The sequence below is a fragment of the Salmo salar genome, chromosome ssa04, assembly GCF_905237065.1.
Source record: "Salmo salar chromosome ssa04, Ssal_v3.1, whole genome shotgun sequence".
Lineage (NCBI taxonomy): Eukaryota > Metazoa > Chordata > Actinopteri > Salmoniformes > Salmonidae > Salmo > Salmo salar.
The window spans coordinates 66,611,255-66,633,539 of NC_059445.1; the positions used below are offsets into that span (position 1 = coordinate 66,611,255).

The window sequence follows — 22,285 nt, forward strand, 5'->3', positions numbered from 1 at the left end:
TCACTATGAGGATACAGTGCGAAGAGAATGACTGCATTCTTACTTACAGTGGAGACGTTTTGTATTTTTTGATAAAGAGACCGTGAAGGACGCTGGAGATAATGGCAAAAACGTAGTCCTCCCCGTCGGCTTATCGGCTTGTGACTCGGACCGGGGCCATATCATTCTTGGAGATATCCTTTCAGTGGTTTCCATGATTTGAACAGCCTAGTTAGGTATTGCTCGCTGACTTGATGCACAGACACCCCTCCCTGCAAGCAGTCTGTCTAAGCAAGTGAGCTAATAATGCTACCTAGCTAGTTCCAAGTAAGGAAATTATGAATAATGATTTAGCTAGTTAAATAGTAACATTTGAGTTAGCTAGTATGCTAGCTGACGTTAGGAAACAGCCAGGACATGATCCTTTTTTAGTTAACTAGGTAAGAAGTTAGCCTTGGTGCCAGTCCGAGAAATTAGCTTGAAGGGAGTGAATAAAAAATACTAGACTGGCCTTCAAAGGCACAATCAACTGAATCAATGGCCCTGTTCAAATAGCTCCTTGAAAAGTACTGATGCACCAAGTCTAGAACCAACAGGACCCTGAATCTTCTACTCCCAAGCCATAAGACTGCTAAATAGTTAATTAAATAGTTTACAATAGCTACCTGGACTGTCTGCTTTGACCCTTTTTGCACAAATTCTTTTGACTCATCACATATGTTAGGGCTGTTCAACAATATTCTTAATGGGCCAGATTTGAAAAAGGTTATTTACAGGGGCAGACATTATTTAAATATTATATTATAAATATATATATATAGAACTTTTCTTTGGTGAGTGCTTTGTTATAATAAAAAATATATATGTTTACATTTTTTTTTTACCCCTTTATCCCCAATTTTGTGGGATCCAATTGGTAGTTACAGTCTTGTCCCATCGCTGCAACTCCCGTACAAACTCGGGAGAGGTGAAGGTCGAGAGCCGTGCGTCCTCCGAAACACAACCCAGCCAAGCCGCACTGCTTCTTGACACAATGCCCACTTAACCCGGAAGCCAGCCACACCAATGTGTCGGAGGAAACACCGTACACCTGGCGACCATGTCAGCGTGCATTGCACCCGGCCCACCACAGGAGTTGCTAGTGCACGATGGGACAAAGGCTGCTGTTCAAACTCATAAAAGACACACCCTCACTTACCCTCGCCTTATGCCCTTGTGGGAATCCCCATCGCCATCTTGGAGGGTGGTCCAAATGATTAGCCAAGCAAGGGAAGTTTGCAACGTAAGCCCCCTCAGCCCTCGTTTTTAGTTAAATTTGTGAGTGTACAATTATGTTCACTCCGGGGCCTGAAACTCCCCATAATTACATTTGCGATGATTGTACATCCGCTAAGAAAAGTCTGTGAAAACTTAAAAACAACATCAATGGAGAAGTCAACATACAAGTGTAAGTAAAAACAAATGCAAATAAGTTAGAAATTGTGTTACTAATGCACATGACTGCACAAACACATCTCGTAAAAAGTAAATATGTTTTTGTTTGCTTATCTTTTGGAAATTGTAGATTTGAAAACATTTTCCTTCATCAGAGGTTCCAGCTAAGCAGGCTAACGTCAGTTAGCTAATTCATTTGCTAGTTATCATACAGTAGGTGTATATTAATAATTATATATTTAATATAAGTACACATGCACTCATAATTGACTGTAGCACATATAATGCACCCATATGCTGCTGGTGGCTGAAAACACAATCATCACAGGATGAACGAGTGATGAATTTCCGGCCAAGGGTGGTCCTCCCTTGCCCTGAAAGTGTATACTCGTCAGACGTCATGATACGTCATCAGAAGTGTCCACTTAATTTGAGGGCTGAGGGGATGTCTTTTAAGTATTTGGACCGCATCCAAGAACATCCCTGCCGGCCAAACCCTCCTCTAACCCAGACGATGCTGGGCCAATTGTGCACCGCCCCATGGGTCTCCCGGTCGCGGCCGGCTGTGACAGAGCCTGGTCTCGAACCAGGATCTCTAGTGGCACAGACCACTGTGCCACTCGGCAGGCCGGCCAGACATTTTCTACATGGGATTACTCTTCCTAGGACCGGTATAAAAACAATGTAAAAACAATTATAATTTTATAAAGCACTTATTAAAATGAAATGTTAAAATTCATTTTAAGTGCTTAAGATTAGCCTAATTCAGTGCATCAAATTGTTTAAATAATGTAACACATTTGTACTTTTAACACAGTTGACTTGCATCACATTAAGGCATTTCTACTTTCCTGTGTTTTACATACATAGCTTGACAATTTAGTTTTTATTTACACATAGGAAACCTTTTATGCATGGCATATCTCAGTTGACCAGCATCACATTCGGCTCCATTTTCTATTTCTTTATCATTTCATTATTTTCTCTGTCTTGTTCTGTTGTTTTTTTTACACATAGAAACCTTTTATGCAAGGCGTATCTCAGTTGACTATATTGTGGAGAAGTCTCTCTCTTACGGGTCACTATAACAAACTGCACCACCTCTGTGGGGACTTAATCTCGTTGCGATGTTAACTTTCAGTTTATCTAAAAACTCAGGCATCACGGGAGAGATCTGTACTGATGATGACTGAATATAGTTGTGCAGTGTAGGGAAATGGACTGTTTTGTTTGGGCTCAAATCAGAGGAGAAAATAACACTTATTTTGAAAATACGTTTTTAAATCACGTCAATAATCGTTTTATCCCTCCCCTCGGAGTGCAAATTGCACTATGACATTCGGCGTGGTCTCTTGCGTTTTATGAGACTAATAATAAAGATGTCATTTAAACTGTAAAAATTTATTAGCTTTTAATGTGGCATGAAGACAACCAGACATAATATTTTAACCTGGTTGTCAAACAAATTACTTCAAAAAGTAGGCTGTGCATGTTCTTCCACTCCAAAATAAGCCCAGCATCCAAACTGCATGTATATTCGTGCCAGTTGATGAATGGAAATGGACTTCTGTTACAAAACACCAAACCATGTGCCTAATGACATTCAGCCTGAAAAGTCGGGACACTGAAATGGGGCTGAAAGTGTCCTGGGAAAATGGGATGGTCACCCTAACACCCATGGTCAACATACTAGACTAGGCCACAGTGTGTATTACCATGAACTTCAAATAGGCCTAGTGGTAGCCAGTCATGTAATGGTATCTTGACCATGTTCTGTTATAATATCCACCCTGCACAGCCAGAAGAGGACTGGCCACCCCTCATAGCCTGGTTCCTCTCTAGGTTTCTTCCTAGGTTTTTGGCCTTTCTAGGGAGTTTTTCCTAGGGAGTTTTTCCTAGTCACCGTGCTTCTTTCACATGCTTTGCTTGCTGTTTGGGGTTTTAGGCTGGGTTTCTGTACAGCACTTTGAGATATCAGCTGATGTACGAAGGGCTATATAAAAATAAATGTGATTGATTTGATTAAAAAATAGGAAGGTAAACTCTGAAAAAAGACCTTCAATGCATTTTTCTGAAAAAGATGGGTAAAAGGCATTTACCTTCCACTAGGCCTACACCACTGCCGGTAGTCAACCCTCTCAGCCGAGGCAATTTTACCCACATGAACACACGCAGAACATGTAGCCTACATTCACTGTAATACATAAGTTGAATCAAAACATGTTTTACACCCTAGTTCATGAGTTGTCCATAATTCATGAGTTAATGCTTGGAGCCTTCACAGATCCTGTGACATAAAACACTACCTTTCTTTCCTTACCCTAACACTGTCATAAATTTAATTAATGTATTTATCATTGTTAAGCATTTAACAATTGAAGTAGAACATTGAACTTAAACCCTGTACGAATCCTGGATCTTGGAGATCTCTGAAGATGCACTGTAAGTGTAACTATGCCTATGTAACAGTTCATGATGTTTCACTGTGAAAACAGTTCTCTTGGGTACACAAATCCAAAATAATGTAGGCCTATGCCATTATAAAATTGAAAGCTTCTAACCGAATGTTAAGCTCTTCTAACTGAAATAGTCACCTTATAGGCCTACTGTCATTAATAATAAAGCACAATAAATGGTTGACTACTTCTGGGCACAGAGAACACCAGTACCCGCGTGCAACTGAAAAACAAAGCAATGAGCGCCCTAAACAGCTGACTGACAAAAGCAAAATGTCTGTCCTTGAGTTGTTCTTGTCTTATAATATTCTGTATTATTTTATGTTTTGTGTGGACCCCATGAAGAGTAGCTGCTGCTTTTGCAACAGCTAATGGGATCCTAATAAAATACCCAAAGGATAAGTGTAATGCATTGGAATAAAGGCATATGCTATTTTTATCAAGGACGCATGGCAAACAAATGGAGAAAATGAGGAAGTACAAATGAACATCTATATGAGGCCTAAATTCAGCACTACTGAGTGGACAGTGCCGTCACAGAAATAAATGGTTTAACAAGGGATGTCAAACTCATTCCATGGAGGGCCTAGTGTCTGCAGGTTTTTGATTTTTCCTTTCAATCAAGCCCTAGACAACCAGGTGTGTGGAGTTCCTTACTTATTAGTGACCTTAATTCATCAAGTACAAAGGAGTAGCGAATGCACGCAGCCACTCGGCCCTCTGTGGAATAAGTTTGACACCTGTGGTTTAAACCATGACATAGATGTGGGTGTGTTTGTTTCATTAGGAATCTTTTAATTTCATATTTATCACTGTAAAACATATTTACCACTCCATTTTAGACAAATAGGAGAATTACTAAATTAGCATTATTTAAAGCTCACCCCCTCAAGTTGGAATGTTCTTGCATTTAGGGGAGCTAACGTCTCATTCAGGGGACCTGAGCCCCCCTGGCTCCCCCCATAATTCGCACCTTGCCTCCCATGTAAGTCCCACATTTAAAGTCCATTCAATTGATTGAAGACGTTACTAAAGAAGAAACATCTGAAACATCTTAACTCCACATCAAGCTTTTTCGCTAGATATGTTTTGTCTTTCTTGTCGCGGCAATTGCAGAGAAAAGCAACTATCTCCTCCCTAACCTCACAGGGCCTGCTCTCTTGAGAGGTGTATTACCTTTGCTTAGCCATTGAACGTCCTAATGTAAAAGTAGGCTTGGTCATGATGCTCAGCAGACTACGAAAAAAGCGATGTTGCAGGCTAGATGATGATCGGATAAAGTTTATGAAATCCATAACTCCATGGTGTTAACTCACCGCTGAGTTAAGCGCAAAGCACACTGGCAGACAGTGTTGCCAACTAATTTTCAGGGTAAGTTGCTAGAGCAGGGTGATTTGTTGCTAGAAGTCGCTAAATGACGTTGTGATGTCATTGCGTGTTAACGTTAAACTGCGTCATTACGTGGAATACACAATAACGTTACTCAAATTGACTAAACATCTCTGCAAAAAATATGATTTGACTTTTGTTCAGGTACAGACGCCCACTCTTTTCTGTACAATTTTGATTGAGACATGTTGATTGATGTAAGTTCTGTTCAAGATCAAACATTCGTGACCAACTATATTCATTGGGTTTGGCTCGTCGAACCCGTACTACTGCTGCTGAAGTCAGCCAACAATGATTTGCAATTTGCTGAAATTGCTGCTGGCCTGCTGCTGACGTCACTCAATGCAATTTTGCAACCAGGCACGTGTTTTGTGACTGAGTGTGTGACAGAGAAAATAGTTTTTGTGTCATTTAGAGAGAAAATGCGTGCATTATAGCGTTTGAGTCACTTTTCAAAAGTTGCTAAAAGTTCAAAATACATTTTTAAAAGTAGCAAAACATTTTGCTAGGTGCTGTTTGAAAAAAGTTGCCAGGGTAGTCTGAAAAGTTGCCAAATCTAGCAACAAAATTGGCATCACTGGTATCAGGCAGTGTAGTGATCGCATCTTCCTTGAAAGAGCTGATAGGCGGGTAGACATACCCTGTACCCCTTTAAACAACTCTGATTGGCTGTAACCGGTACGTTGGGTGTTATAGAGGGGATTCGATTAATCTTGCCCGGCCACCCGTTTAGGCGTGTGTTGCAACGGCTTAAAGTTGATTGCATTCGTCGGCTCAAAAGTGACATAAGTTAGCACGTGGACTATGAGTAGGATTCCGTGTTTTCACATGGGGAAAGTGATTGCTTTTGATAATATGCCTTCCCAATGGAAACTAGTTTGAAAATTTGAACATATATTTTATGAATGCTGGCTCATGCTGCCTTGTTGACAACATAACCAAGCGGCGCAGATGGCTGTTCAATTTGAGCAGGGCGCTCCTCCCTCACCAACTTCGCCCAGTTACATGACGGGACAGTTCAACCCGGGCCAGTTTAATAGAAATATACCATTGATTGACAGCACTTAATCGGTGGGACTATAGGAAAACCGATTATCCCATTGGAGAATATTGAATGAGGGCTCCTTTTGGCACTAAACGTCAGATAAAAAAAATATACAAAAATTATATATAATGTTTTTTACTGGCTTAAACACAATACCCCATAATGTCAAAGTGGAATTATGTTTTTAGAAAATGTTACAAATTAATAAAAAATAAAAATCTGGAATGTCAATAAGTACTCAACCCTTTGTTATGGCAAGCCAAAATAAGTTCAGGAGTAAACATTTGCTTTGCAAGTCACATAATAAGTTGCATGGACTCACTCTTTGTGCAATAATAGATACAATTATCTGTAAGGTCCCTCAGTTAAGCAGTGAATTTCAAACACAGATTCAACCACAGAGACCAGGGAGGTTTTCCAATGCCTCGCAAAGAAGGGCACCTATTGGTAGATGGGTAAAACAAAACAATATCTGTTTGAGCATGGTGAAGTTATTAACTACACTTTGGATGGTGTATCAATACAACCAGTCTCTACAAAGATCCAAGTTTCCTTCCTGACTCAGTTGCCGGAGAGGAAGAAAACCACTCAGGGATTTCACCATGAAGCCAATGGTGACTTTAAAACAGTTACAATTTAATAGCTGTGATGAATTCACCTTTCAGCAGGACAATAACTTAGAACACAAGGGCAAATCTACACTGGAGTTGCTTTCCAAAAAGACAGTGAATGTTCCTGAGGGGCCGAGTTACAGTTTTGACAAAATCTGCTTGAAAATCTATGGCAAGACTTTAAAATGGTTGTCTAGCAATGACTAACAACCAATTTGACAAAGCTTGAAGACGTTTGAAAAGAATAATGGACAAATATTGTACAATCCAGATGTGCAAAGCTCTTAGAGACTTACCCAGAAAGACGCACAGCTGTAATTGCTGCCAAAGGTGATTCTAATATGTATTGACTCAGGAGTGTCAATACTTATGTAAATTGAATATTTCTGTATTTCATTATCAATACATTTGCAAACATTTCTCAAAACATATTTTCACTTTGTCATTATGGGGTATTGTGTGTAAATCGGTGAGAAAAAACACATATTTAGTCAACTTTGAATTCAGGCTGTAACAACAAAATGTGGAATAAGTCAAGGGGTATGAATACTTTCTGAAGGCACTGTATACAGTTGAAGTCGGAAGTTTACATACACCTTATCCAAATACATTTAAACTCAGTTTTCACAATTCCTAACATTTAATCCTGGTAAAAATTCCCTGTCTTAGGTCAGTTAGGATCGCTACTTTATTTAAAAAATGTGAAATGTCAGAATAGTAGTAGAGAGATTGATTTATTTCAGCTTTTATTTCTTTCATCACATTCCCAGTAGGTCAGAAGTTTACATACACTCAATTAGTATTTGGTAGCATTGCCTTTAAATTGTTTAACTTGGGTCAAACGTTTCGGGTAGCCTTCCACAAGCTTCCCACAATAAGTTGGGTGAATTTTGTCCCATTCCTTCTGGCAGAGCTGGTGTAACAGAGTCAGGTTTGTAGGCCTCCTTGCTAGCACACATTTGTTCAGTTCTGCCCACAAATTGTCTATGGGATTGAGGTCAGGGCTTTGTGATGGCCACTCCAATACCTTGACTTTGTTGTCCTTAAGCCATTTTGCCACAACTTTGGAAGTATGCTCGGGGTCATTGTCCATTTGGAGACCCATTTGCGACCAAGCTTTAACTTCCTGACTGATGTCTTGAGATGATGCTTCAATATATCCACATCAATTTCCTACCTCATGATGACATCTATTTTGTGAATTGCACCAGTCTCTCCTGCAGCAAAGCACCCCCACAACATGATGCTGCCACCCCCGTGCTTCATGGTTGGGACGCGGTTCTTCTGCTTGCAAGCCTCCCCCTTTTTCCTCCAAGCATAACTATGGTCATTATGGCCAAACAGTTCTATTTTTGTTTCATCAGACCAGAGGACATTTCTCCAAAAAGTACGATCTTTGTCCCCATGTGCAGTTGCAAACCGTAGTCTGGCTTTTTTATTTTGGATTTGGAGCAGTGGCTTCTTCCTTGCTGAGCGGCCTTTCAAGTTATGTCGGTATAGGACTCGTTTTACGGTGGATATAGATACTTTTGTACCTGTTTCCTCCAGCATCTTCACAAGGTCCTTTGCTGTTGTTCTGGGATTGATTTGCACTTTTCAAACTAAAGTACGTTCATCTCTAGGAGACAGAACGCATCTCCTTTCTGAGTGGTATGACGGCTGCGTGGTCCCATGGTGTTTATACTTGCGTTCTATTCTTTGTACAGATGAACGTTCTACCTTCAGGCATTTGGAAATTGCTCCCAAGGATGAACCAGACTTGTGGAGGTCTACAATTTTTTTCTGAGGTCTTGGCTGATTTCTTTAGATTTTTCCATGATGTCAATCAAAGAGGCACTGAGTTTGAAGTTAGGCCTTGAAATACATCCACAGGTACACCTCCAATTGACTCAAATTATGTCAATTAGCGTATCAGAAGCTTCTAAAGCCATTAATTAATTTTCTGGAATTTTCCAAGCTGTTTCAAGGCACATTCAATTTAATGTATGTAAACCTCTGACCCACTGGATTTGTGATACAGTGAATTATAAGTGAAATAATCTGTAAACAATTGTTGTTAAAATTACTTGTGTCATGCGCAAAGTAGATGTCCTAACCAACTTGCCAAAACTATAGTTTGTTAACAAGAAATGTGTGGAGTGGTTGAAAAACTAGTTTTCATGACTCCAACCTAAGTGTATGTAAACTTCCAACTTCAACTGTATGTACATAGCTACCCCAATTAACTCGGCCCCCGCGTATATAGCCAATTTATCATTACTCATTGTGTATTTATTCCTTGTGTTATTATTTTTCAATTATTTATATATATTTTTTCTCTGCATTGTTGGGAAGGGCCTGTAAGTAAGCATTTCACTGTTGGTCTACACCTGTTGTTTACAAATCATGTGACAAATAACATTTTATTTGATGTACAGTAATGCCGTGGAAGGCTTGCTTACACCAGTCCAGTCATGTCACAATATATTATGTGCTAGCCGTACGACTAAGAAGAGTACGTATTTACATTGCTTGTACATTACTCTTCTTAGTCCTATGGCTAATGATATACATTTTGAGAGTATTCAAACAGGGTATTGCCTTTGTAATTGTCTCCTCTATCCCTAACGCCATGCAAATGGCCATTTGTCTCTCCTGATCTATATTGATGCTTCCTTGACCCAGAATAAATTACATATGGATGGTCAGATATGGTTTTTGACACGCTCACTACAGTTGTCCTCCTTTCAGGCTTACAAGCTGTGAGTGACCCACCTGTACCAGCTCAAGCAGCACAGCATTTTGGTCTCGGTTGGGCAGGACGAGCAAGGAATTAACCCCCTGGTAAGAACATTTGTAGGATGTATTTAATACAGACTATCAAAAAAAGAGTGTGTTAGTTTTCTTGGTTATTTGTGAACTGTTATTAAAAACCTAGCTGTTTCCCAGGTGAAGGTATGGAATCTGGACAAGCGAGACAGCGGGAATCCTCTGTGTACCAGAATATTCCCAGCTATTCCTGGGAACAAGCCAACAGAGGTGTCCTGCCTCACTGTACACGAGAACCTCAACTTTATGGCCATTGGTAAGCGGAATTTCTTCAGCGCTACCTATCAGTCGGCTATAGTTTAGATTTGGGTTTGACATTTTGTTTTTGCTCCCTGTCATAAATCTATAATCCCCATGTCCTTGCAGGCTTCACAGATGGCAGTGTGGTGTTAACAAAGGGTGACATCACTCGGGACAGGCACAGTAAAACCCTGACACTCCATGAGGGCACCTGTCCAATCACGGGCCTCGCTTTCCGTCAGCAGGGCAAGGTCACTCACCTATTTGTTGCCACTCTGGAAAAAGTCCATGTAAGTAATTAGAGTCTTCCAATGCCACTCTATGTGAAGTCCTTACAATCGCTTTTGAGATCAATTTCAATTCAGGATATTAATGTAAATTACAATAAAGGTGCCACATATTTTTAATGAGGATTTGAATTGATAGATTGGAAATGGCATTGATCCCAAGCCTGCCACCATACTACTATTCCTTTGGAGCATAAGCACTAACTTACTTCTGTTTCATTTGGTGTTGTTTTCCCCCCATGGTTAGTGCTACACTTTGACGGTGAAAGAGTACCCTAAACTGGAGCTGGACACTCACGGCTGTGCGCTGCGTTGCTCCGTGCTCACAGACCCCTACCAGGACTCCCAGTTCATCGTCGCGGGGGACGAGTGTGTGTACCTTTACCAGCCCGACGAACGGGGGCCCTGTTTCGCATTCGACGGGCACAAGCTTACTGGCACCGGGGATACCTCCTGCTGCTCACCATGAACACCAAGTCTCCCTCAGATGCTGGCACAGCAACCATTTCTATTGAGCGGGTCCCCTAAGGTTCAAGACCAGGGTCAGTCTTTATTTATTGCAACAATGAAACACAACAATTCATTTTATTCTAAATCAATTTATATGGAAGTGGACAAACACAGAAGGTTGTATTTTCAACCAAACCACCCATGCATATTTGCAGGTGATATAACTATATTAACTCCTATGACAATGTATTGAATGCAAGTTCTGTACTCAGGTCTGAATTTGGGAGCAGAGAGATGTCTCCATCGGAGAAGCAAACCTTGACTATCTACGACCTGGACAACAAGTTCATTGCCTACAACGCTTCCTTTGACAACATCATTGAAGTTCTGGCCGAATGGGTCTCCTTCTACATCCTGACTCGGGACGGAAAGATGTTTGTTCTGCAGGAGAAAGACACTCAGACCAAGCTAGAGGTGAGGCCAAAGTGCACTGACTGACGTCATGCCTTCTTTTCCCCTCAAACGTATTATGTTAAACTCTGTATCGGATTGAACTGGAAACTGGAGGGCAACAGGTTTTAGATCCCAGTTATCGTTTACTGCTGTTGTGCCATTTAGTAAGGCACTTAACTCTTCAAATCTGTCTTTAGATGCTATTCAAGAAGAATCTGTTTGTGATTGCCATAAACTTGGCTAAGAGTCAGCACTTAGAGAGGGACGGGCTGTCTGAGATCTTCAGGCAGTACGGTGACCACCTCTACGTGAAGGGGGACCACGACGGCGCCATCCAACCGTACATCCGGTAATGCTCACCCAGGGGTCGATGTATCTAACTTCAACTTCATAATACATAGTTAATGATGATAAATATGATTTATTTGCAGGATTTAAGTCGCTTCAAGCTCATGTCATAGATGCTGATATAGTTAATATTAAACATGGGATTTTACTGAAAAGTAATCCCATAGAGTTGGGATTGCATAACATCAATAAGGAAATGTATAATGTATATAAACTCAGCAAAAAAAGAAACTGTCTTTCAAAGATAATTACTAAAAATCCAAATAATTTCACAGATCTTCATTGTAAAGGGTTTAAACACTGTTTCCCATGCTTGTTCAATGAACCATAAACAATTAATGAACATGCACCTGTGGAACGGTCGTTAAGACACTAACAGCTTACAGACGGTAGGCAATTAAGGTCACAGTTATGAAAACTTAGGACTCTAAAGAGGCCTTTCTACTGACTCTAAAAAACACCAAAAGAAAGATGCCCAGGGTCCCTGCTCATCTGCAAGAACATGCCTTAGGCATGCTGTAAGGAGGCATGAGGACTGCAAATGTGGCTAGGGCAATAAATTGCAATGTCCGTACTGTGAGATGCCTAAGACAGCGCTACAGGGAGACAGGATGGACAGCTGATCGTCCTTGCAGTGGCAGACCACGTGTAACAACACCTGCACAGGATCGGTACATCCTAACATCACACCTGCGGGACAGGTACAGGATGGCAACAACAACTGCCCGAGTTACACCAGGAACGCACAATCCCTCCATCAGTGCTCAGACTGTCCGCAATAGGCTGAGAGAGGCAGGACTGAGGGCTTGTAGGCCTGTTGTAAGGCAGGTCCTCACCAGACATCACCGGCAACAACGTCGCCTATGGGAACAAACCCACCGTCACTGGACCAGACAGGACTGGCAAAAAGTTCTCTTCACTGACGAATTGCGGTTTTGTCTCACCAGGGGTGATGGTCGGATTCGTGTTGCAGGCCCGGAACGAAAACCTTCACACACAGCTAACTCCCTTGGACCGGAGTTGGAGACCAACCCTTGGTTAATTGTTTAAATGCTAACCTTGATGAACTCTTCAAGCTTAGAGCTGTCTTTGAGCTTGATGTAGCAGTTGAGAAGCAGGGTGGTGTGGTCGGCATTGGCCAGAGACTTCCGGTGCAGAGCCTGCAGGTAGGCCGTCAGGTTGTGGATCCGCTGAGCATCCAGAAACTTACGTATCACGTAAGAGGGCTCGAGCTTCCCGATCGTGCTGAGGGCAGAGAAGTTGCGTTTTCAACGGACATATGATGGAAGACAACGGCACAGGCTTTTGGTGCTGCCTTCTGTCCACATTCAGTACATATTTTTGGCAGCTCCTCTACTCCCATTGTTGGAACACAAAACACATTCTCTCTCTTAATTAAACACCTCTAGGGTTCCCTATCCATTGTTTTTCTCTGATACCAACATGTTCAATTGAAGCCCAAGTTGGGAGAGCCCACCTTGCCTAAACAAAGGTAGGGGAAACACTGACTTCCTCTCACATATCCCCAACAAGATTCCAAATGACAGAAATGCTTAAGAATTAGTGAATGCGGCTTGCTGATCATGTCAACAGGACTTGATTGGATAAGACAAGGGTCGGTAGCTGTAAGTACTTTGGCACAACACCAATAAAACAAAATCCAAGTGGTTTCAATTAACATTAACTACTGGTCACTTTGTCTGCGTACCATAGACACACTACAAAGTGAATATAAACTCAGCAAAAAAAGAAACGTCCTCTCACTGTCAACTGCCTTTATTTTCAGCAAACTTAACATGTGTAAATATTTGTATGAACATAACAAGATTCAACAACTGACACATAAACTGAACAAGTTCCACAGACATGTGACTAACAGAAATGGAATAATGTGTCCCTGAACAAAGGGGGGGGGGGGTCAAAATCAAAAGTAACAGTCAGTATCTGGTGTGGCCACCAGCTGCATTAAGTACTGCAGTGCATCTCCTCCTCATGGACTGTACCAGATTTGCCAGTTCTTGCTGTGAGATGTTACCCCGCTCTTCCAACAAGGCACCTGCAAGTTGCGTTTTCAATGGACATATGATGGAAGACAACGGCACAGGCTTTTGGTGCTGCCTTCTGTCCACATTCAGTACATATTTTAGGCAGCTCCTCTACTCCCATTGTTGGATCACAAACCCATTTTCAAATGAGAATTTATGATTATAATTGGACAAAGAGGCTCTTCCCCTACCCTTGGGTAAAGTCAATCTGATTTGAACGACCATTTACCGAAATTCAAACCCCTTTGTCTTCCTCCTCTATGTTCCATACAGAACTACGATGAGGCCTTGCGCTACATGGGGCGACTTCCCTTCGAGCAGGCATAGAGCAACATGAAGCGCTACGGCAAGACCCTGATGCACCACATCCCCGACGGCACCACGCTGCTCCTCAAGGGCCTGTGTACCGACTACCAGCCCAGCTGGGACACCACGGACAGAGATAGGCTGGACAGAGGCCCGGTGGCAGCCAACAAGGTCAGTGGTTAGTGGTTAACAGCTACATCCCCCAGGCAGCCGATTAGTCTAGCTCTTTGGATTTGAGATCCTTTCCCTAATTAAAATGGCTTTATCAATTTAGTCTAAGACAAGTAATACAGCTTATATTGATAAGGATGGGACTATTTCTAATGGTTATAATGATCAAGTTATGGTAAAATACATATTTCATGGTAATAGTAATAACACTACTCATTGTAGTGGTCAGAACCTGGTGATAGCAGGATGGGACATAAACCTAACAACTTCAATGATTAATTTCTCTGAACAGGGGAAATATACCATCACCAAATTCACTGAGAATACATTACAGAGGATGAAGACACAATACTCCGAGCCGCAGCTCTATACTACTTGTCTGACATAAAGAACTGATATTGTATACTCGTTGCTGGTGTGGGGGGGTCCGTGGGTGGCTTATGACAATTTATTTAGATTCCTCATGTCTTACTCATTGTTAGGAAAAAGTTTGGTCCAAATCGGATGTTAGATACTATATTTATCGAATATGATATGAACCACAAGCATTTCACTACACTCGCAATAACATCTGCTAACCATATGTATGTGACCAATAACATTTTATTTGAATCCTATAAATTAAAATGGCCAATTTAGGTGCAATCAATTAGCTGAATTATTTTGATATAATTATATTTCAACAAAATAATGTTGCAGGAATGCTAATCTGATCCATTTCTAACTACAGAAATGATTTCCAAACAATCTGAGATGGTGGGTGTCATGGCTTGCTGAAATTAAATGGAACGACCCTGTACCTTTATCTCCCAGGCCAATTCAGAGAAGTTCATCCCTGTGTTCACTAATAACCCGTGGGAGCTAAGGGCCTTCCTGGAGCACATGATCGAGGTGGAGCCCTTCTCCTCTCAGGGGGTGTACGACACGCTGCTAGAGCTACGACTGCAGGACTGGTCACATGAACAAGACCCTGAGGTGATGGAAACACACACACACGTGTACTGAAAAGCGCCATGTGTTCACGCAAACAACCTAAACTCGTATAGATATACAAAATGTACAAAATGTTACAAATGAAATATTAGATGAAGTACCTGCAGCCTAAATTACTTTGAATTAAGATTTCAGAATAAACACATTTCCTGAACTTGTAGTGTCACCAATTCATGTTAAACTATTTCTGTGTTTTGTCTGGCGTATCAAACGTTTTATTTTTGTCCGGTCTGTCTGTCTTTCTATTTTTGCTGGCAGAGGAAGAAGGTCCTGCAGGGGGCGACAACACCGTTTTTGACAAGGCCCTCGTCCTGTGCCAGATGCACAACTTCAAAGAAGGGGTCCTGTACTGTGAGTCTTCCTGTCTCTAAACCTTTGCAGTCAGAAACACTTCAAATTCCAATATTTCTGCTTCTCTCTGAGGTGTGCATTCGTTTACTCCACCTCGTGGATTTAAAACCATGGGATTGGTGTAGCCGGATTGTCTACTATTTAACACCCAGATCCAATGCTTTAAAATCCATGATGGAGAGTGAACAAGTGCAGACTATGGGGACTTCATTGGTATGTACTGATATAATTATCAATGACGTCATTTGAATGATGTTGTTAATGATGTCATTCTCTCTCTAGGTACCAGCAGATCATGCACTACCACATGCAGAATGAGGAGTACGGCGAAGTGGTGGAGGCCTGCAAGCGCTACGGTGACCAGGAAGTGTGCCTGTGGGAGCAGGCGCTGGGCTACTTTGCCCGCAAAGAGGAGAACTGCAAGGCCTTCATCAGCCAAGTCCTGCAGCACATCGACCAGAACAACCTGATGCCTCCCTTATTGGGTGAGCTGGTGGCCATTTTTCTCAGTATTTCTCCTTCTCTGTAGATGAAGACTCTGGGGCTTTCTGTAGGGATTTCCCTAGTAGTCACTGTCTGAATTCTATCAGACCTCACCAACTTAAAATAAACTCAAGTGTTCTATGCAGTTTTCTGCCTCCACTTCCTTCCTGTTATTGAATGTGTCACTAGCTAGTGTTTCTGTTCTGTTTTGGCTGCGTGGCTAACCTCAAATCAATATATGTAAAACGAGTACTGATTTATTTCTGTCATATGCGTACATTCATGATAAACGTGCCAGTTGCTGGGTTAAGTAATCTATAGGGCTTTATATGTAATCGGAGCATTATAACAGAGTTTGAGAATTTTATTGGGCACTGTTGCTAAGTTTTGCGTGTATGTATGTGCTTGTGTGTCTATCTATGCACGTGTTGGTCCACAGTGGTGCAGACGCTGGCACACAACTCCACGGCCACGCTGTCGGTCATCAAGGACGACCTCATCAACAAGCTGCAGAGGGAGACACAGCAGATCGAGGACGACGAGCGCAAGATCCGCCAGTACCGTGAGGAGACGGCCCACCTCCGCACCGAGATCCAGGAGCTCAGAAGCAGGTGAGGGAGAGGAAAATCATAACCAAAGTCCAGTCCAAAAACAACCCCTATTCCCTAGACTGGGTCATGTTCACAACTGGAGTTTCCTCCATATTCCATTCATCCAGTTCTTTGACATCTATGTGGAGTGGAGGCTAAGGGCAGTTTTAGTCCTGCGCACTAAGATACACAAGCGCATTCTAAATTTGTTTGATGGCTGAACTTCGAAGAAAATTTAACTACATTCTGAATGTGTTTTTAGTACTGTATTTTGAAAGCTTGATTTAACCTCCCAAAGACCATTCATTGAAGCTGTACTGATTTCAATGTATTTTTTTGTTTCTCTCACCACCTCTTTTCTCACAAGTGCAAAGATTTTCCAGAAGACCAAATGCAGCATGTGTAACATCGGATGGGGCCACAGTGTCTCCTGACCCCTCCTGTCTCAGCCTCCAGTATTTATGCTGCAGTAGTTTATGTGTCGGGGGGCTAGGGTCAGTCTGTCACATCTGGAGTATTTCTCTTGTCTTTTCCGGTGTCCTGTGTGAATTTAAATATGCTCTCTCTAATTCTCTCTTTCTTTCTTTCTCTCTCTCGGAGGACCTGAGCCCTAGGACCATGCCTCAGGACTACCTGGCTTGATGACTCCTTTCTGTCCCCAGTTCACCTGGCCGTGCTGCTGTTCCAGTTCCAACTGTTCTGCCTGCAGCTATGGAACCCTGACCTGTTCACCGGACGTGCTACCTGTCCCAGACTTGTTGTCCCAGACCTGCTGGAACCCTGACCTATTCACCGGACGTGCTACCTGTCCCAGACCTGCTGTTTTCAACTCTCTAGAGACAGCAGGAGCGGTAGAGATACTCTCAAAGATCGGCTATGAAAAAGCCAACTGACACTTACTCTTGTGTTGCTGACTTGTTGCACCCTCGACAACTACTATGATTATTATTATTTGACAATGCTGGTCATTTATGAACATTTGAACATCTAGGCCATGTGCTGTTATAATCTCCACCCGGCACAGCCAGAAGAGGACTGGCCACCCCTCATAGCCTGGTTCCTCTCTAGGTTTCTTCCTAGGTTTTGGCCTTTCTAGGGAGTTTTTCCTAGCCACCGTGCTTCTACACCTGCATTGCTTGCTGTTTGGGGTTTTAGGCTGGGTTTCTGTACAGCACTTTGAGATATCAGCTGGTGAAAGAAGGCCTATATAAATACATTGGATTTGATTTGATTTGTAACAGCCCCCTCGAGTTGCTCTCTGTTCACTTCCTGTGCAGTCATTCTTTCCACCAGCACTACTTTGAAAGCTATGCCGAGAGCGAGGTAGAGTGTTCCACTTGCACACCAGAAAACCGCAAGGTCATGGAAATGCTGCGTGCCCAGGACCAGAAGCGAGACCTACACGACCACTTCACCAGACAGGTGAAACACACACACATTAAAATACTTTATTTAAATCACCAATCACATTTACATTAAAAAAGGATCCAAACATTTCAAAAGTCTCTGTATGCAGGGCACTCAAGGGTACAGAAAGCACCTCCTCCAAACAGCTAGGCTGTCCACGACAGCAGAAACAGTACAGTACCTAGCCAACTGCTTTGCCCGTAATCTGGAGGCCACGCACTGCAAGCCTGTGTACATGGCCGAGACTGTCAAATATCAGCGGCACCAGCTTGCACCTACACCCGAGGTTGTCCAAGCGTGCCATGAGGGGCTGGTATTTAAGAAGCTTGTCGGCAAAGGCCTGCTCCATGTTTTTGTATTTGGCACATAGGAAAATACATAATCAACAACATCGAACCAGCTTCCTCTTACACAAGAATGTTTATGGATTTGTGCTGTTGGTGAGACTACCTGTCTCAACTCGCTGGCTATCAGGTTGACATGGCGGTCATGTCTAGCAATGTACAAATCATTGTATGGACAGCAATCATTCACAACATGGGCAGTGGACTGCATTACATTTGACTTCTGTAGAATACATGGTTTGCAGGGTACCAGAGTGCTAGATTATACACTATGGTGGAAAATTGCAAGGTAATGTTATAATACCTTTATTGCATCAAATGGTTGTTTTTATGCAACAGAATAGAGTATTCTTATAACTATTCTGTGTGTGTTCTACTGAGGATGGGCCTCTGGGAGATAATACTGACAGGAGATTTACGATGTCTTTTGGGTGATAAAACCTAAAGAGACTGCATTCCAGAGCATGAGGTAATGTTTCTGTTCTATATGGTACCAGGGAGAGATGACCCCAGGGCCAGACCCTGGTCTGTACACAAAGATGACTGTTTTTACAGCAGATACTGTCTGCTGTGAATTATAGGTATCTTTCATACAAATCTTAACCTTGTGACCCATTCTATATATCTGTTGTTCGTTATGTAGGTTGAAAGGGGTGTATCTCGGCTATAAAATAACTTTGTATTTTTGTCTCGGGGCTCTCAACGAATCATCTGAGGGTGATTCGTCGACCAGCCATCGCTATTGCAAAGCTCTCACTAATAAAAATGTAGTTTAAGTATAACTCTGACTTGTGTGATAAGTTAGTCTCTCCTCATTTGATAGTAAAGAAATTAACCACCACAACACACACACACACACACCCTCTTTGCTTGTCTTTTCTCTGCTATATTGGTACGACTTAAAACTACAACAGAACTAGTAATAGTGCAACACTTAATATATCAAGTCTGAGGTTCAATATAATATTTAAAAATATTGAATTGAATTTACCACTAAAGTTCTCAATCTTTCTTTCAGAACTGATGTGTTGCCTACTACTTCTCTATCATGGCTCATTTTTTATTTCTATGCATTTCAGCTGCACAGCTCCAACGACGGTTTCTCCGTGGTGGCGGACTACTTTGGCCGCGGGGTGTTCAACAAGCTGACCCTGGTCACCGACCCTCCGGGCAGCAAGGCAGGAAGCCTGGAGGCAGACCTGCAGAGGGAACTTCTCATCCACACCAAGAAGTGAGGGCCACAGGGCCCAACGGATGTGGTTTGCAACCCTACACTATTACTCACACGATCATGCTTACCCAAACCAAACTGTGCTGGCTCTCATATTTTATTTTTTAGATTGTCCTTTTCAGCATGGTTGGTTGGCTTGGTTTGTGGCTCAGTAGTGTGAAAAGCCATTAGATGCTGTGTTATACGGCAGTTGTTAAAACACGCTGTCTTCTGCTCAAGCTAAGAATGAACTATTATACCCAGATGCAGAGCAGCAGACCCTCTGTTCAATGGGGACCTTGACCCATAGTGCTTTGTTCTGTAGTTCAGGATGCCACACAATATTTAGCCAAGATGAATCTGAGTCAGACTCCTGTTGCAACACCAGTAAGAGATGTGTTGGTAGTTTCTGTTGCTATGCCAGGCGTTTCACTTCTCTTCAAGGTGATGGCCTCAAATTTGCAATTTGTGGTTGGTGAGACATTTTGCCTATAGTATGCAATCAACCTGTCACGCCCTGACCAGTAAAGGGGTCTATTTCTTATTGTAGTTTGGTCAGGACGTGGCAGAGGGTATTTGTTGTACATGTTTTTGGTTATGTGTTTATATAGAGGGTTATTTTGTGTAGAGTGTTTCTGGGTTTAGTGGTGTATCTATGTAGAAAGGGTATTTGATTTAAGTGGTTCGGGGTTTATTAGATGTGTGTGTATGTAGAGGGGTGTTGGATTTATGTGTTCTGGGGTTTTTGGTTTATGTTCTTGTTTTGTATTCTAGGGTTTCTATGTTGTGTATTTCTTTGTTGGCCTGGTGTGGCTCTCAAATCAGGAACAGTTGTACATCGTTGTTTCTGATTGAGAGTCATACTTAGGGAGCTTGTTTTCCACCTGTCCCTTTGTGGGTAGTTGTTTTTTGCATTGCTTTTGTGTAGCCTGCAAAACTGTCTTACTGTCGTTCTTTGGTTATTGTTTTTTCATGTTCACCTATAAATAAAATAATGATGAGCATGCAACCCGCTGCGCCTTGGTCTAATCCCTTCGACTACTGTGACACAACCAGTGATTATGTAATGTATTTGTATCAGTCTATTTATGTTGTATATATTTGACCTGCACATTACCTGAATAATTAACTATCACATTTTGTCATATGCTTAGAATTCTAATTCTATGGTCAAATGCATTAGCAACATACTGTGACGTGTCACATGAGATGATCTTGTTGATTATTGTTTGCGCTTATCTTAATAAATGTGCACAGATATTCAAGTCAATGGTCTGATCATTGTGTGACGGTTTATTGTTTTATATACAATGTATGGTACAGCTAAGATTTGAATACAATTTCCCAATTCTAACCCCTTCAAAGAGATCCAACAATCGCGAGACATGGTATCCCTTGGTGACGGTACACTGTTTGGCTTTCATGGAAAGAGCAGAGAAACAAGGTAAGCAAAAAGTCCTATTATCTTTCACGAAATAATTGATAACAATTGGTATTGCATGCATGCCTCTTATGCTAGTTTTGCCCATTTATTCACCTTTTATGGAAATGCTTCTTGCTAACGTGTATTAAGCACACTTGTCAACAAGCAGAGCCAACAAGTCAAGCCACGAGCTAGTTAGCTAAGTTACTTTAGTCAATAGCCCTTTCTTAATTACCAAAATTGGCCCCAAATCTTTTGGAAAAAAAAAAAAAATAGCAGTGTTACTTGAGGACCAAAAATGACCGTGGTGCCATACATTCCGAAGCACATGGTTTATGAACTAATACGCAAAACAAAGCTTGATTCAAAACTTTGAGTTTTTTACTTTAAATTATTATACAAAAGTATTGCCAAACAGAATGTAATGTAAACTCAGCAAAAAAAGAAACGTCCTCTCATTGTCAACTGCGTTTATTTTCAGCAGACTAAACATGTTTAAATATTTGTATGAACATAGCAAGATTCAACAACTGAGACATAAACTGAACAAGTTCCACAGACATGTGCCTAGCAGAAATGGAATAATGTGTCCCTGAACGGGGGGGGGGGTGTCAAAATCATTAGCAACGCTCATTCCTTCGACGATCCGACCATCACCCTTGGTGAGACAAAACCGCGACTCGTCAGTGAAGAGCACTTTTTGCCAGTCCTGTCTGGTCCAGCGATGGTGGGTTTGTGCCCATAGGCGACGTTGTTGCTGGTGATGTCTGGTGAGGACCTGACTTACAACAGGCCTACAAGCCCTGAGTCCAGCCTCTCTCAGCCTATTGCGGACAGTCTGAGCACTGATGGAGGGATTGTGCGTTCCTGGTGTAACTCAGGCAGTTGTTGTTGCCATCCTATACCTGTCCCGTAGGTGTGATGTTCGGATGTACCGATCCTGTGCAGGTGTTGTTACACGTGGTCTGCCACTGCAAGGATGATCAGCTGTCCATCCTGTCTCCCTGTAGAGCTGTCTTAGGCGTCTCACAGTACGGACATTGCAATTTATTGCCCTAGCCACATTTGCAGTCCTCATGCCTCCTTGCAGCATGCCTAAGGCATGTTCTTGCAGATGAGCAGGGACCCTGGGCATCTTTCTTTTGGTGTTTTTTAGAGTCAGTAGAAAGGCCTCTTTAGAGTCCTAAGTTTTCATAACTGTGACCTTAATTGCCTACCGTCTGTAAGCTGTTAGTGTCTTAACGACCGTTCCACAGGTGCATGTTCATTAATTGTTTATGGTTCATTGAACAAGCATGGGAAACAGTGTTTAAACCCTTTACAATGAAGATCTGTGAAATTATTTGGATTTTTTGTAATTATCTTTGAAAGACAGGGTCCTGAAAACGGGACGTTTCTTTTTTTGCTGAGTTTATATGGGGCAAACAACCATCTCATCTCTGCAGTTTTTGCTATGAAGAGA

At 42.0% G+C, this 22,285-nt stretch overlaps 1 pseudogene; it reads left to right on the forward strand.

The window, feature by feature from the left end:
- Positions 1-37: 37 nt before the first annotated feature.
- LOC106603649 (vacuolar protein sorting-associated protein 11 homolog) lies at positions 38-20,665 on the forward strand (annotated as a pseudogene).
- Positions 20,666-22,285: the final 1,620 nt, after the last annotated feature.